Source organism: Buteo buteo, chromosome 12 (genome assembly GCF_964188355.1).
Source record: "Buteo buteo chromosome 12, bButBut1.hap1.1, whole genome shotgun sequence".
NCBI classification, from domain to species: Eukaryota; Metazoa; Chordata; class Aves; order Accipitriformes; family Accipitridae; genus Buteo; species Buteo buteo.
In genome coordinates, this window is record NC_134182.1 from 38,292,586 (window position 1) to 38,309,530 (window position 16,945).

Here is a 16,945-nt window from a genome sequence, read left to right on the forward strand (position 1 = left end):
ACCGGTTTATCATTATAAATGTCATCGGAAAATCAATTCTCTGTGTACTTTTGGGAATTACAACTATCATTTTGGTGTGATTTATTTGGTGTATAACACGGACAAGGGCTCTTTGTTCATCATTTTGAAAGTTCATTTAAAATTGCTTTGAGTTCTTGGTTTTCCACCGTGACATGGCCGATGGGTATCTGCTCTCCTGTGAAATATGGACCGAGGCAGAGGGAGGCTGGGCTGGGAGCTCTGCCCTCCCCTCATCCTGCTCCTGCAGCCAGGGGGTCACGGGAAGCCCTGCAAAACCTCCGTGTCGGTGGGGACATCTCCTCTGGGGAAACAGCAAAGGAAGGGCTGGCAATCGCCCCAGTGCCCACTTCTTCGCAGGAGGAGCAGCGATGGGTTGGGACTTATGCCGCCATGGTATGCGGGGACCGACCTTCCCTTTTTCTTTTCCACGCCACCCACCAAACCTGTTTGTCCTGCCACGCTGCTTGCCGGGGAGGCCGAGAAACTTCCCATGCTCTGAGCACGGGGCGTCCCATCTCCATCTCATGTCGGTCTTTGTGCTGGTGCTCGCACCAGTGCTGGCAGGAATCGTCATGCAGCCCTCCCCGGGTGTCCCTCCCACCCCAGAACTCTCCCTCCTTGCTGCCGTAGCCGGAGGGATGGGGGCTGGAGGTCCCAGGGGATGTGGGGTTGGGGTCTTGTCCTGCACCAGGCTGGCCGGGGGGGTGTCTGAGGGCAGCAGGATGGCAGCTGCCAGCACCGGGGAAAGAGCAACTAAAAACCAGCCGAGTTCAGCTTGTTTATCTGCAAGCGCGGAGGCCGAGCAGGGAAATGATCACTCTTTATAAACACACAGGGGGTAAACACCGGGCAGGGGGATGAGCTGTTTAAGTTAAGGGACAATGTTGGCACAAGGACAAAGGGGATAAATTAGCCATGAAAAAGATTTAGGCTGGAAATGAGAAGAGAGCTTAAAATCATCAGGGGAGTGAGGTTCTGGAAGAGCCTCCTGAGCAGGGAGATGGAGGGACAGAGCCATCAGCGCTTCCAGGATGGAGGCCGGTTCCTTCCCGGATGGGATGCGGTGGTGCTGCTCCCTTAGCAGGGAGCCCTGCGCCAAGGCTGTGCCCCTGGCCAGGGCCATCAGAGACATCTCCCATAAAGAAAAGTGGCACAGCTCTTCCAGCAGTTTTTATCCTTCATTAGATTCTTTATTTTTCAGATGGGCATGTTGCTCAAAGCCAGAAGCAGCCTTTGGGTCTCACTTCCCATGCCTTCACAGGCAGCGATCAATGCTGTTTGATTGATACACAGAAACCCCTTCCCTTTTCCCAGCTGGCACTGGGAAGAGTTGGGACCCGAAAGGAGGGTGACCTCCACCCCCAGAGCTGCTGCCCTCCTTCTCTCCGACTACCAGACCGAAGGGCTTTCGCCAGCCCTGGGCGCTTCCCCTCCATCCCCACCAAGGCTCCTCCAAATAACGGCGTGCTTTAGTATTCACGCTGGCTTCAGCCCATGGTATTTCAGTAAAGTTCAGGAAAACCATTGCTGTATAAATCTCCCAACCACTGGGCAGTTCAAACCTATTGGGCATTAATCATTTGTCTTTAAAGCCCGGAGCTCAGCCCTCGAATTATGCCCTTCAAGGAGAAGAGCTCCCTGGGATGTCTGGGAGGGATGGGTGAGGAAAGGATCCCTATTCCAGCCCCAAAATGCATCCCAAAAAAGCCTGGGAAAATTGCAACTCAGCTTTGGAGGCTGCGTAAGGCCTGATCCAGCCACGTCCCCCCTCTCACACCAGGGCAGCTGCTTTCACCCGCCTCTTGGACGGGCACCCAGTGCCGGGCTGTGTTCCCGGCGCCTAAAAACAGCGCTGGCGCTGCACATGTATATTTTTTATAGTTGTTTATACCAGGTGTGTGCTTCGGTGGTGGGGGCTTTAATTACAAGGAGGAAGAAATGTGCTTGGTGGTTTTGCGTTACAGATTGGAGCATAAACCTCAAATAAATCACGAGGGAAGCAGTTGACAGTGAGCAGAGGCTGCTGCGGGGGGAAACCCAGGCCATGGCGGCTTTCCCGCAGCTGGGACCCCGATGGGCAGGGGTGACGTGGGGCCCCCCCACCCGTCGTGCTGCATGAGGTGCTGCATACACCCGAGGTGGAGGTTTCTCCTGCCGTCAGGTTTGCTCCCAGTGGAGCATCAAGGGGAGAAGAGGAGCAGTGCCATGCAGCACCGTGCGATGCCATGCAGCACCGTGCGATGCCATGTACTTCTTGCACGCCAAACCACGCCAGCACCAGGGTTGCCCACCCTCTGCTCAAGGAGTGGGGTGCCCGGGCTGCCCTGTGCACGCCTGGACGCCTCCAGTGCCCCGTCCCCATCCCCAGCCAGGCTCTCGCTGCGGCTCCCTTCTGGTTTTCATTACCCTCCTCCGAGCCGAACACGAACAGCCTAATTTGGAATAACAGCCGAGTGAGTGCGAAGGGGAAAAATCCTGCACTCGCTCTTTTCCTGAGCTAATCCCCTGACAAATTCTGCGCAGCCCTGGCTGTGGTCTTGTTCCAGAGATGCCCCTGATTGAAATGGAAATACTCCCCGATCCTCTCCCTTAAAGGAGAAGCTTCCCTCTGTTTATAAAGCCTTCCAGAGGGGGTTTTACGATTTTATTTTAATGGCTGGCCTTCCCTAGGAATGTGGCAGCCGGCTCAATAGCTGCAGGAAACATCGCTGCCCATAAACCCCCTTCAGTCAGAGCGCACTGGCTGACATTGTCATGAAACGAAAATATTCCTGATGCTTATCAGGGGCCCACATCAAAGGCGCTCAGGCCATAAATCTCCCAGGGACTCTGCCACAGAGCCCAAATAAAAGCAGCTCCCTGGGCTAATGGGTGTCCGGAGAGGGTCCCGTGGCCCCAGCCCCCTGCGGAAAGGGCAGGGGGGTTTGGGCTGGGGCCAGCCCCCCCAGCAGAGACCAGCATGGAGCGGGCGGCGAAGTTTTTTTGCTCTGCTCAGTGCGGGGAGAGCCCTGAGCTCGTTCCTTGGTGCAGGTTTGCAGCAGACCTTGGAAATGCTTTCCAGGCACTCTGCATCCTCCTGCCCCTCTGCCTCCCCTCGCACACCGAGACACAAATGAACACGGGCAGTTTGTCCTGGGGCAAAACTTTTTTGATTCTTTGCTTGGCATATACGGGGAGACAGATCCCACCTGTCCGGGCTGTCTCCGGGCTGCCGGCATTCAGAGGTGGCAGGAGATGTCCCAGCTCGTCCCAGCACTCCCTGCCCCAGCGACAGGACTTGCAAAAATGGTCATTATTTCATCCCCAACCGGGGCAAAATCAAACTTAAAAATAAAAAAAAGAGGCGTGCATGCGTGTGGGCCACTTCCCAGGTAGCCTGATGCTGGAGCCGCAGCCGGCAGCCCTGGGAAGGCGAGCTGGGAGCTGGAGCCCGCCCGGCCGTGTGGCTCGGGGTGACCCTGTTATCCCCAGGCCTGGGCAGGCTGACAGCACATTATGCAGCTTGCCTATCTTTTGTTGCAAGTTGGAGCCAGGCGTATTCCTGCAGATCATTTAGATTCAGGTAAATCAGCGTTTTCCAATCTCAGGAGGATATTTCCCACCAGTTGGGCTTCAGGGTCACCTCCAGGAGCTTTCAGCAGGGTATCGCTTGCTCCGTAAAGACCTTGAGTGATGGATACTCCGTCTCACAGGTAACTTGTTCCAAAAGTTAATTATCTCCCTGGTTGCTCACTTGGGAATTTAATCATGCTCTGCTGAACTGACGCCCTTATGAACAACTACAGAAGTGCCCAAAGGGGAAGTTTCTATCTCACCCTTGTCAGCCCTGTTATGCCCTGACGACAGCAGGATTTACATCCTTCGACGTGGCCAGGTACCCCAGCCGGAGCGGTCCTGCCCTTGGCTGCAGCTCTCTTTGGGCAGGACCGTCCCTGCCGTCTCAGGGCTGCCCCGGCCACCAAAGCCTCTCCCGCACAGGAGGCAAGCTCTTTGTATGTGGCATCTTCTCCCTCCCCGCGAAGCAGGGCAATGAATTAGAAGTCTTGATGAACAAGGTTTAAAATGCAGAAGCTCTCAGAGAGCCAGACACTAATGTGACATCTCTCTCCAGCACTTGCCATTCCCTCCCTTCCATGGCTTTGATGTTAACTTCTTACAAGCTCCGAGACGGCTGTAGGATTTGATCAGTAAATCATGCATGTTAATAGGGAGAAGCAATAGAAATGCAAGAGGTTCCTCTCTCCCCAGAAATACAGGGGGGTACGTGCAGGCTGAGTGCCCTGGGTGCTAGAGCCACTCTCTTACTCTTTTGGGATGCCTTGTCCAGGTCTTTTGGGATGATATGAACCTTTGGCCAGGTGCGGCATGCTGCACTGATGTAAGTGGGTTATTCCCTGGTCAGGAGTCCTCCACGGGAGCTGAAACCAGTTTGGTCACAATTTTAGCACGTGGTTCCTGTCTCTCTTCTCATCCTCCTTCCAAACTAGGTTAGTTTCCCCTTGGCTATCAAGGGAGTGTTGGTGATGCTCAGGCAGATTTGATATTTAGTCACTGCACCTGTGTTGGATGGGTCTTAATTATTTATAGCTTTCCTATCCTGTTTTCTCAAGTCAGTTGGGAAGAGGTGACAGGTGAAGACTTCTTGTAGCAGATGCTTATGAGGCGGGTGAGGTGCCTGCCGCTCAGATGAGAAGAAAAGAAAAAGTGTCTTCAGCAGGAGAAAAATGACAAAGCTACATAGGAGCTGCCTCATTTAATAGTCAAGGAGGAGGAAAAAAAAAACCTCCTTAGGTCTCCAGAAAAGAAACACATTCCTCCTAAATAGATGGATGCTTTGGGGAGCAGATGCCTCCCCTTTGCATGCGGAGCCCATCATTTAGGGGATGTGCTGGGGGTATTACGGCCAGGGCAGAGCCAGAGCCACCGTGCTGTGAACCAGTTCGTTGTCCGGGGGCTCACCCCGCTTCGCTCAGCTGGCCTTGCCAATGCCAAAAACCACTGAAGCATCCAAAACCACAGACGTATCTCACCCTCTGTTGGGTGGTCTCTGCGATGCTGTCCTGCAAAGTTCTGCTGCCACGCACGGCTGGGGCGAGCTCAGCCTCGGGCTCCCGCCAGGTCAGTTTATGGCTGCTTCGAGGTCGGGCGAGATCTCTCCCGTGAAACGTGTATCCCCCTTCCGCGAGGGCATCAGCGCGGGAAGGAGCGGGGCTGCTCCGCTCTGCACGACACCTCTGCACACTCAGAGCTGGGCAGGGGCTGGGCAGACCCCCGCTCCATCCACGGGGTCCCCGCGGCCACCGGCTCCGCAGCGCTCCCGGGCACGCACGTGCATTTAATGCGCACAATCGTGTCTCCTGTTATCGCTTTCCCCAGTGGCTACGCAAGCCTGCTGCTTTCTCACATCTAAAGGGAGATGTTCCTTCAGCTCAAATGCCTTGTACCTCCTGCTCTCTGGTGACAGAGGACTTAATCTCCGATGACAGCCAGGCTGCTCGTCTTTAGGGCCCAGGTTTGTAACCGTTGTCCCGACTCATTCCTGCTGCACTGCGGTTGCGTAGCGAAGGACCGGGGCAAGAAAGGGAGCGGTGCCGGAGCCTGGCAGATGCTGCTGCGTGTTTCTCCAGGACATGTCGGTATAGGATGATTCTCGCAATAATGTGATAATTGCATCACCATTAATAATGTGTGTGCTTGCCCAGCAAGGACGGGAGAGCAGGGAGACCCAGGGTCCTCCGGCGAGGCTCAGCGAGGGCCGAACTCTGCCTGCTCAGCTGTAGCAGCGAGGGGCTTCGCTACGCTGGTAATTCAGAGTCCTGCTCCTGGCTGGTCCTGCCATTGCAAATGTCAAGTTGATTATTTTAACCACATTAGATCCCTGTTAATTAACATGAATTAACCACCTAAATAATCCTGGGTAAACAAGCTATTAGGTATAGGGAGGAGAGGAAAACCACCTTTAAACCATCACAAATCGATCCCTGCCAGATCTGGGGCTCCACGATGGCCTGTCCAGCCCAGCCAGCAGCCCAGGGCAGCCCCCCTCATTAGTGCCATGCTCATGAGATGGGGCGTGGGATGGCAATGAACTGCTGGTACCTCCTGGCTGCCGCCAGTTCCAGGTATGACACATACACAAAGGTACCTTTTTATAGGTAGGAAATTATAGGTGCCATGACTTCAAAGGCTTTTGCAACAAGAGCTTTCCCTTTGATAAATGACAGCATCATTAATGGTGATTTATTACCCGGGCTATTTCGACAAACAGAAATAACCAGTTTCTTTTCATTTGGCTTGGTAGTTTTTTTTGCTCTGGGCTACCCAGACATACAAGGTGGCTGGTAACAGCTGTTTTACTGCTGGTAAGACATCTCATTTATTAACTTGTCATCATGTGTCATAAAGTTTAGCAAAATGCTAGATGATTGTGTACTTAAGCTAGGTAATTACCCCATTATTAAAGCTGCCTTCTTTATTTATTTGCTCTTCTTGTGGTTTGTTCCTACCTTTGCTCTACATACTGCCTTAGTCACAGGGCACAGAGATGTGTTGCCTTGTAATTATCTGTGTGCTGACTTCCACTCTGCTCTTAGAGACATGAAAGCTGTCTCTGCCAGCTGCCACTGCCTCACCGGTGATGGGGACCAAGCTGCTGCATCACTCAGCTGGTGCCCAGAGAGGGGCTGGGATGATGTTCAGAGACGTGTCGTGTCCTGGGGCTGCATCCGACCCGGTCCCAGCACTGAGCACTCCAAATGCGGCTGTAATGCCAGCAAAACCTCACCACAATTGCAGCTGGAGTGGGGAAAAACGCACATGCTGAAGATAGCCTAAGAGCAGAATCTTTTATCCCAGGGGAAGAAGCACCCAGGGCAGCACAGGATTACTGACCTAGCTGGTGGGGATTGCCCATACAAAGCATTTCTGTTGTAACTGCACATGCCAAGCTTCTAATTAAACTCCCCGAGATGCACTGCTAGCATGGAGACAAAAGCAGATCCACACCTTGATGAAGGAGTTGCCTAGACAGAGGAGAAAACCACTGTTAGCACAGAGATGCTAATTGCCTTGGGAACTCCCAGAACTCAGGTGCACGTCTCCCAGGAATGTCTGGGACCCTGCCTGGACACGTCCGTGCCCTCTCCCGGGGAGGGTGAGGCTCCCCGGGCACCGGCCCAGAGGGGTACGGCAGCGCTGCGTTCCCAGAGAAAGCCGGGATAACTCCGACCTCACTCGCTCCTCTCCTCCCATCCAAACCAGCAGTTTGCTGGTGTTCTGCTAACACAGCTGCCCGGATAAATCTGGTTAACAAACATTTTATAAGAGGTTAAACATCTGAAACCGCCCAATAACTGACTATTGTCTGGGCAAACAGGAGCTGGACCGCAGGAACTGCCACGCTGGCTCAGACCAGGCGGCATCTGTTCCTGAGCCCTGCAGCGAAATGCCAGCGGGTCTTCAAGGCAAGATACAAAATCCATTGCGGCAAATGCCAGCAGGCTGGCTGTCCCGCAGGGATCATTTTTTCCCAACCTCTTCTCCTAAATCTGGCCTCGCTCCTGCAGCAAAGCCCTCGCTGTCCTTCCCCAGCAAAGGGAATGGGCAACGCCAGCTGCAGCTGGGTGCTGCCACCAGAGCCCGGAGCTGCCCTGCACTGGCTGCTCTCCCACAGCCTCGTCTGCTTGGGAAATAAGAGAAGATTTTACAGTGCTGCAAGGGAGTTTCGGCGGCTCGCTCCTGCGTGGGCAACCGGTGTCTCAATCGGCAGGTCCCCGCGGCCAGCACCTGTCAGGAGAGGCTCCTCTAAAACCAAATGTTAAGTCTTCCTGTTTTCCTTTTACATTCTCCAAGGTCAGCCAATACTGAGACAGACAGAAATGCTTACCAAAAAAATTTAAAAATATTCCCTGCTACCCCACACATTTCTTCCTGGCGCTGCCATGAATGTCGATCAGGGAATTTCATCCATAAATCCGTCTCTCACACGGTGAGAGGTTTTATGTTGTAATTAACAAGTGGCTATTGCACAGTAATTAGAAAAAGGTTAAGATTAAATTTCCAGAGCTGCCCAAGGTATAGCAAGGGGCTTTTCTCAGTCCTTTGGAGGCAAGCATTTTGTTTAGGGCCACCCGCCTTGGTGCACCTTATCTGCGGGGTCAGGACCTGCATGGAAAGGAAGGGAAAAGCTGGTGGTACGCAGAGAGAATAAACCCCACCCCGTGCCAGGGGCCCAACACCTACACGTCTGTGCATGGCATTAAATATCTGTTTCAAGGGATTAGGTGGCAGTTTGGTAATGCGGACGCTTTGCGCAGGGAGAATTGCACCCATGAGTTTGCATCGGGAGCTGCCCCAGAGCCAGCTCCCTGCCGGGGCTGAGGGCTCCGGCCGGACTGGGGCCTGGATGATGGGATGGCTTTGGCTGGGTGCAAGAGGGACAGAGGATGAAGTGAAGCAGTTCAGCCTCGTTGGGTTGGTTTGCGCTCACAGAGCTCAGGGAACGGTGGTGGAGATGACAAAAATCCAGCACCGCAGAAACCCCCTGTGGCCCACCAGTGAATCTCCCCATTTTCATTTATTAAAACAGCATTTTTATTACAAAGAGATGTTAAAAGTGAAAATGGACGAAATACATTTTACATCCCCCATTGATTTCCCAGGATATTTACAACTGCAGAGATATTGATCTCCCCGAAGTGCCGGATGTGCTTGCTCATTACGTACAACACTTGCAGTGAGAAAGTATTTTCGGCAAATAAACCACCGAAACCTGGCATATAAATTGATCCAGGAAAGCTGGGGGTCAGTGGCAGCACTGCCTCCGCCACCCCACCCTAGCTGCTATCGGGGCTTTTGGCCCTTTGCTCCCGTGTGCCCGCTGCGCTGAGTGATGGGAGCCGGGCGGGTACCTGTGCCACCCTTGTCCGGGGTGCCGGACACCCCACATCCCCCCAGCACCAGCCTTCTCCCTCCATTGGGGTGGGGATGGGGAAGGAGACCCCTTCTTGTGATACCCCACCCCGGAGGGAATTTCCTTGGAAGAACCGAGACAATGTTGTTTTACGCAGGATTGGATGTGCCGGCGTTTGTTGCGGCTGGAGGTGAGTGCGGTTGCCAGACCCGACAGCAGGGAGGAGGGAAGTGGTGAGACCTCAGCGCCGCTCCCCACGCCGCAGAAACTCTCGGGTGATTCAAAACCCCTTTTTTCAGCCACCTCCTGTTCCCCAGGACCGTTCCCACAGCCCGTGCCGGCCCCCAGCCCGTCTCTCTTCACCTGTGTGCGGCTCTGACCACAGCCGGCCGGGAGCTCCCCGAGGGTGGTGGGAAGCCCCCGACCACGTTGCCCAGCACAGCTGGAGGAGGGTTTCTCCCACCTCCCTTTCCCACACACGTGAGACCCAGCCCAGACCCCAGCGCCTTTATTCCTCCTTCCAGCAAACTCCAGCTGAACCCACTCCGGACTCGCCCAGGATCTGACCCGGTTCCGTGGCACAACACGGGCTTGCAGAAAGGGTGCGAAGGATGGATGCGCTCCCCGCCTCGCCGCCCCTCTTTTGCCAGCCAGGCTTGCAGCTGGAAACACCCCAAATCTCCTCCCGCATCTGCCTCTCCGGCTCTGCCCTTGCCCGCACCGTCAGCAGATGTGCTGGCAGCCCCGTGAACCCGCCGTGGGGCCGGGGCGGTGCAGACGGTGCGTCAGGCGCTCCCGGGGCCAAACAGCCGCGAGGGCGAGCGCGGTGTGAGCTACAGCCGGCGGGGACCTGGCAGCCGGGCGCTTCGAAGAGCGCGCAGCGCTCCGCCGGTACCCGCCGCCCTGGCAGCGGGGTTGGCATTGCCAAACGGGCGTCCCTAGGGCTCTGCCTGCACCTTTATTTCCCTCCGAGTCAGCAGGAGATCTGGCAGAGCCCAGCCCAGCGCGGCCCCGTTGAGGAGCTCTTGGTTGGTCTGAGACCCCCATTTTTGGAGGGGATAGGGGGGCTTGCCCAGCATCGCAGAGCCTCAACCCCCATTTTCCTTCGTGCTGGGCAGAGCATCGCCTCTAAACGCAGTTTCCAGGAAAGAGCCGGCACGAGTACGGGCTGGGAAACCGCATGGTGTAAAGTTTCCGGAGATCCTCTCTGCTGGTGTGTCAGCCCTGATTACATCAGTCAAGTCGCGTTACCCGGCTGACGGGCGCTAACGAGAAGTGACAGACGTGACGGGGAGCGGGCAGGCTCCAGGAGCGACACTGCCGTCCCCGAGGACGGGTCCCCCCCTTCCCGGCGTGGCTCGGCGCCAGCTCCGTCCTCTGGCCTGCTGAACACAGGACGCTTTGCCGGGGCCACTGCTCAGCCTCTGCTCTATGCTGGGGTGACAGGACTGGCCTGACGGCCGGGGCTCCACAGCCATGGCCATAGCCAGTCGGCCACGGTGGACCCGAGCCCACGGGGAGCTGCCTGCTTTTCTCGTCAGAGCTTCGAAGCCAGGAAATCTGGCCATGACCGAGTCAAGGCTTCCCATGGTAGCAAATGGCTGGGGAAACCTCAAAGGGGCACAAAATGGCTGGGGACTGCTGAGCATCCCTCCCCGAAACCCAGCCTTGCTCCATCCTGCTGAGGACCGGGTACCACAGAGCCCTGTGAAAGGCTTGGCCCCGAGAGCTAAAATAAAGGCACAGCGGGGGGACAGCCCCAAGCAGCCAAATTTGGCTCAAATGCCTTCCCTGTGGTCTGTAAAAACCTGGGGCATTTGCTCCTCCCTGGGTTGCTTTGCCCCCCAACCACGGCGGCGAGCGGGGCGACGCCTCCCCTGCCAGCTCCTGTATTGAGCTGTACTTGACGGGCTGAATAGGAAACGGGCTGAGACGCGTTTGAAGTCGCGTTGCTTTGTTGTGATCCCATCGCCACGAGAGCTGGCGGAAATCTGGCAGGGGGATAGTTGGTGCCGGGGCGGCGCTGGCGGCACGGGCGCACACGCACCGAAAGCAAGGCGACGAGGAGGAGCGAGCGGGGAAGGAGCAGACTGATGTGCTGGAGGGAAGAAGTGAAATTTTCACCCCTGATTCCACCAATTTGATGGCCTGTTGCCTGCCAAGGTCTCCGCAGGATGGCTGCAAGCTTGGGGACACCCTCCCGGGGCGGGGGGCGATGGGCAATGTCCTTGTCCCCTTGTTCTGCACAGCTTCACTTGGGGCTGGGGGAGAAGAGAGGCAGAAACAGCTCATGCTGGTGCATTCACCTGGGGAAAGTCTTCTGTTTCCCCTGAAACAGGCAAAGAGAGCCAAGAGCAACATTTTCCCACGGCCGAGGAGGATCCTCAGGCTCTGGTGTGGCAAGCATGGCAGTCAGCAGCCAAAACACAACCAGCACCTCTCCGCCTGCACCCTCTCCCATCAGGGAGCTGCCTCCGTCCCGCTGCGGCGCTGGCTCTGCCCCAGCCCACGCACCGGCAGCCGGGGGGGTTTAATCAGTATCAATCCTCCCCGACCTTCAAGGTCTGTGGTTATTGACATTTTATTCCAACTGAGTCAATATTAACTTCTCAGGCCGATAGACAATAAATAGAAAATAATAAGCAATGCACAGTTAATATTGATTTATGATTATTTGGGATTTTTGCATGAGTTTCTCACAGGCAAAGCAGCTCTGTGCCCGCAAGGCTCATGCGTTCGTTAGCACGGAGACACGCGGACAGGAGTGAGAGAGATTTGCTGCAAGGTCCAAAATGCCTTGGAAAGGGTGTGATGAGCAAGTTACAGTGGTACCTGGCAGAACCCTCTGACCACTTGGAGAGCGCTGGGATCATCTTGCAGCTCTTAAAACATGCTAAAAATGTTAAACCAAATGAACTTCACTGCTTTCCCACGAGCACAGTGTTTAGGAAGAGCTTGAAAAACAGCATCGAATCAAGTTCACAGGTGGGGGCCGATTTTATATGTACTGGGATTTTGTGCCAACTTTGTAAGGCATTAAAAAGAATTGCAAAGAAAATTGTGAAACCAGGTGAGAGGCATTGCATTTTCTGAAAAAAACCCCAAAGAGTAGGAACAGAGACGACATTTTGAGGCTGGGCTGCTGGGGACTGGCGAGCAGCATCCACAGCTCTGGGGGTGGCTTTGCTGGGATGCAGAGGGGCCGGGGAAACCTTCACAGCGGTGAGATGGAGCCCATTGCCACTTGGTGCGCAGTCCAGCCGCTTCTTGGCGGTGAGAAGTTTTTTTCTTTTTTTTTTTTTTCCCCTTTCTCCCTTCCCAGCCCCGACGTCAGGATGTTTATAAAACTCCGAATCAATTTGAGGCCGGGAGACGTTCAGCCGGGGAAGCACTGTGCTGATAGGGTCAAAGGCCCGTCGCCAGCACGGATCATACACCCTGACGTATTAATTCAAGCTGTCAGGACCAATATGCGTACAAGCGCTCGGGGAGGCGCGGGCAAGCGCTTCCCAAAATACGAGGCTAACGTTTCGCAGACCCGGCGCAGCGAGGCCGGGGAGCATCGCAGTACGACAGTGGGGCGATGCTCGTGTCCCCCCGCCAGAGACCCATGGGGCTGGGGTGGGGGGTGGCCAGACCCCAGCGCAGCGGTGGGAGCGCGGCTTTTCCCGGCATCCCCGCGCTCCCTGGCTGGCACGGAGGCAGATCTGAGGAGCTGCAGGAAGTACATTTGTTACTGGGAACGCTTTGATATTTCGCATGTGAAACGTCTGCGTGCTGGAGGAGCTCAGGCATCTGGCAGGAAATTACCATGAATCCTGTTTCTCTTAACAGTCACACACACACACACGCCTCCTCGCTCCTTCCCTTCCCCCTCTTCTCCCTGCTCACCCCCTCTGTTCGCCTGCCCTTCTTCCCACACCGGGGCCTGATCCAGACCCTAGAGAGGGTCCCAACACCCCCACGAAACCCCCCATCCCTCTCCCGCGGTCCTGCTCTGCAGCATCCCAGGAGCTGTGCGGTAGCACTCATCTTTCAGACTTGTAAAAAAAAAAACCTTCCCCTGTTTGCTGCGGGGCTCCACGGGGTCAGGCTGCCCGAAAGCACCCGCCTGTCCTCTGCTTTATCAGACAGCGCTAACTGGGGGGTTTAGGAGGGGTATTTTGGGTGCCGGTCACCTTCCACATCTGCAGCCTCATCGGTCTTGGGTATCGTTTTTGGTTTGGCTAATCGAAGCGTGGACCGACAGCAGGGCTTTCCCCAGGAGCTGCATCCCTCGTGCTGGGTACGATGCTGATTTTGGGGCACGGGTACCCCAGCGCGCTCCCGATCCTGCTGAGCGCCGGGGGCTGCGGGTGAGCGCAGACCTCACCCTGCTCTGCACCAGCGGTCCCGGGGAACATCAGGAGCAAACCCAGGAGAGCTGGCTCCCGCTTCCCTGATCCCGGCTCTCGATTGCAGAGCCGCAGGCTCTCCTGGCGGGATTCATTACCCGGTGGGAGCTGGTGAGCAGGAGGAAGCCTGCTTCCCTGCGCCTTCCCCACCCGGGGAGCTTGGCCACAGATCAGAGGAGGCTTTGCCTCCCTGGCAAGCGTGGCCGTGCCGCAACGCTGGAGCATGAGCTCCAGACTGGATTTTCGTGTTGCCTCCTGCTCGGAACGGCCCTGCTCAGGAGTTATCAGGTCCATCGGGCTGCTGTCAGCCTGCTCCGCTCCCCATCGCTCCCTGCCAGCATGGCCCTTGCCAAAAAAATTATGACTGTATTAAATGATTTTATTACAGTAAACTGCAGATCGTGCAGTGTAAACACAGGTGGTGCAACACACCTCGCTTTTAAGTGCGTCCAGGCCAGCAGGAGCGATGCACCACGACGGCGCAAGGGGAGCAGGATCCAGCCCCTGCCTCTCCGCTCCCCGGGGTTCGGGTGATGTTTGCAGACTCCAAGTGCAGGGTGGGTGCAGAAACCCGGCTGGGACATCCCAAAGGCTGAGCCCTAGGGCAGGCAGGCGCAGGCAGGCATCGCTGCCCAAGGAGAGGGTGTACAGAGCAGGGGGAGAGATGCCTGAGAGCCCTGCGGATGCATCCGAGGAGGATGGGGAGCCGGTGGCACAGGGTGCGGAGCAGGGAGCCCTTGCAGCAGCCGGAGCAGCCCAGCGTCCATGCCAGGGGTGAACAGAGCCCCTTTGAAAATAGCTCCTCATTTTTAACTGCGACGATAAAAATACCCGCAGGAAGGCCAGCCCCTCATCTGCCAGCCCCCCAGTTCGGCTGACGCGCTGTTGAGCACAGGCTCCCTTTCTCCCCCTCTTGCTTTCACAGGTTTCATTTTGGCCTCGATTCCAGCAAGTTTACTGACAGATTACTTCATTTTAACTCTATGGCTTTCCTGTCTTGTGGGAGGCATATTTCTAAGTATCATATTTATCAAAAGGCCTGTGCAAAAACAAGGGCCAGAATTACTCTTTTGATGGTTCCCCCAATAACTACAACCACAATAAATTTTTCAGGCAAGAAAACTCGACCGGGGACCTTTTGTGCTGGGGTTTGGGAGCAGGGTCCAGGCCCTGGGCTGCAGAGCCCCCCCCGGCCTGGCCGCACTCCCCCCCTGCCCCGCGCCGGCACATCTGGTCTCGCTTGCGAGGCTGGTCTTCCAGTTCCCAGGGGTGACATATTTCCCCCGCCTATAACTCTAAATCAGAGCAGCATTTCAATAAATCACAGTGAACACTTATTTATTGGACATAGTTTTGGGGCTCTTAAAGCACGGAAAATAAATTTAATGGAGCGTTTGGAGCATTTCTCCAATCTTTTGAGGGATTACTTGGGGAATTTGTCAACGGAGCCAAGCACAGCAGCTTGATCCAGAGAGATGGGAAAGAAATTATGGGAGATACTCTACAAAGGCCCAGGTGTACCCTAAATCACATCAAAAAAGATTAATGTCAAAGGATTGCTTGCCAGCAGAGTTGATTGGCAGCACTGCAGTTTATTTAATAAACTATCATTTTAGCCAGAGGGTGACTTTAATCTGAATTACATTTTCTTGTTTTGTCGTACGCCATGCCAAGCGATTTATTGAATACCGTAGCATACTTCTTAACCTCAAACACCGAGAGAAAAAAGAAGGAAAGCCTTGAGAGCCCCTGGAAAACCTTGAGACAGCAAAAGCTACTCTGCTAAGAGGGCAGGAGCTCCACTCCGGCGGCAGCAGCAGCTTGCTTTCTTTGGGCTCGGCCAGGAAAAGCTGGGAGCAGAAGTCGGTTGCTGAAACCTTCGTCTGGGTTTTGCACACCCAAAAGCTCAGAGAGAGGGCTCGGTTGTGCAGCTCCATGCTTGCGGAAAACACTGCCTGTTTGCTAACTCGCATCCAGGACAGGGTTCAAAGTTATCCTGACTTCCAAGACCCAGGAGACCAGGACGGACAGGGCACAGAGGTGGAGGAGCGCAGGCACCAGCGGCATTTGCAAAACTAGAGAGATGCAGGAAGAAAGGAGCACGTCCCTGCAGATCCCCTGTGCTTTGCTCAGCCTGGCGCTGATGCCACCCCTGGGAGAGCCAGCACAGACCTCCTGCTCCCAGGCACTTGCACGTGTTTTGGTGGGCAGAGAGAAGCCCCCCAGCTGCCTGGCATCCCTGCGACCCTGCAGCCCCTCTGCATGCAGGCAGGGAGGTGCTGGTGCAGGCAGGGACCTCCACCAGCACCCAGCACATGTCTTCAGGCTCAGAGGCACAGGGCGGCTGGGGTGTCCCTTGAATACCCGCTCCCACAAAAAGCCGAGGCAAATCACAGCCGGGTGCTGAGCGAGCAGGGACTGTGGGCAGAGACCTGCCCTCTCTGGGTTCACTCCTCTTCTGCTTCCTGAAGAGATGAAAGATTGCGCAAAGATTTAAGAAATCTTGGAAAGGTTTTAGAATTACCCCAGCTAAGGGGAGAAGAGCCCCCCAGCCTACCCTTGCCATGCCCTGCACGTGCCGGTGATGTACCGGCACCGCCTGCCCCGCTCCCGGCAGGAGCGGCCGCGGCAGACGGACAGACAGCAAGGACCAGCACCAGGGGCCGGTTTGCGAGAGCCAGGGGCCCGCTGACCCGCGGGGCTCTTAAATAATGTGTTTGTGCAAACAGACAAAGAAATCCTAACTAATAATAATCCTCGTTCCAAGATTATGATTGAGTTTTTCCCCTGTTCTGCTTGATATTTCTGCCAAAGAAAGAAAAATCCTCGCTGAAGTCTAGCAGGAAATCCAATAAAATTTCTTCAAAAGATGGGTCTGACATTGAAAAATAGCAAAATTATAAAAGTAGGCCTCAGAAAAGAAAAGGGGAGAGTTATTATATCTGGCACCTACCGAGGGCCCAAAGCTCCCTCTCCAAATGAGCCATCACAGATTGAAAGTGTTTAGCTTCCCGTTGATTAAATATGGTGAAGGACCCGAGGCGTGCCAAGCCTTGGGGATCGAAAGTTTGTTTTCAGTCAGAATGTGTTTTCAGTCAATGGAAAAAATGGTCGGCCTGTGCTGGGGTATGTAACTGAGAAGCCTCAGGTTTGGAGTGAGTAATGACTGCGATGCAGAAATGCAGGAGGGTTGTTAATCATTCGACCCCAGCCCCCGTAATTCAACTCAGCAACTCGCACGACTTTGGAAGTCTTTTTTTTTTTTTTCCCCCTGCTCTTTTTAATATATAAAAACCCAAACGTTTTTTCTCCTTTTTCTTTTTAAATTTTTTTCCCCGAAGGGATAGCATCATCTGCTTGTATCATTAGCACCTCCCTTTTCTTTCTCCCAAGGTAACTGGGAGCAGCACAGCCTGATCCGCAGCACCACACCAGGCTGTTGCTCAGCTGTGGGTTTGGGGCAAATGCTCCTGCCCCAGTTGCAAAATGGGATCGATGAGAGCAACAGCTGGTAAAAGCAAGGCAGGACACCGAAGACTCTGTGATGCAGGCAGCCCAGGAGGAACCTACTGGCTCCAGGTGCCCATTCCCCGCCAGCGAGAACCGTTGGCAAAGGTTT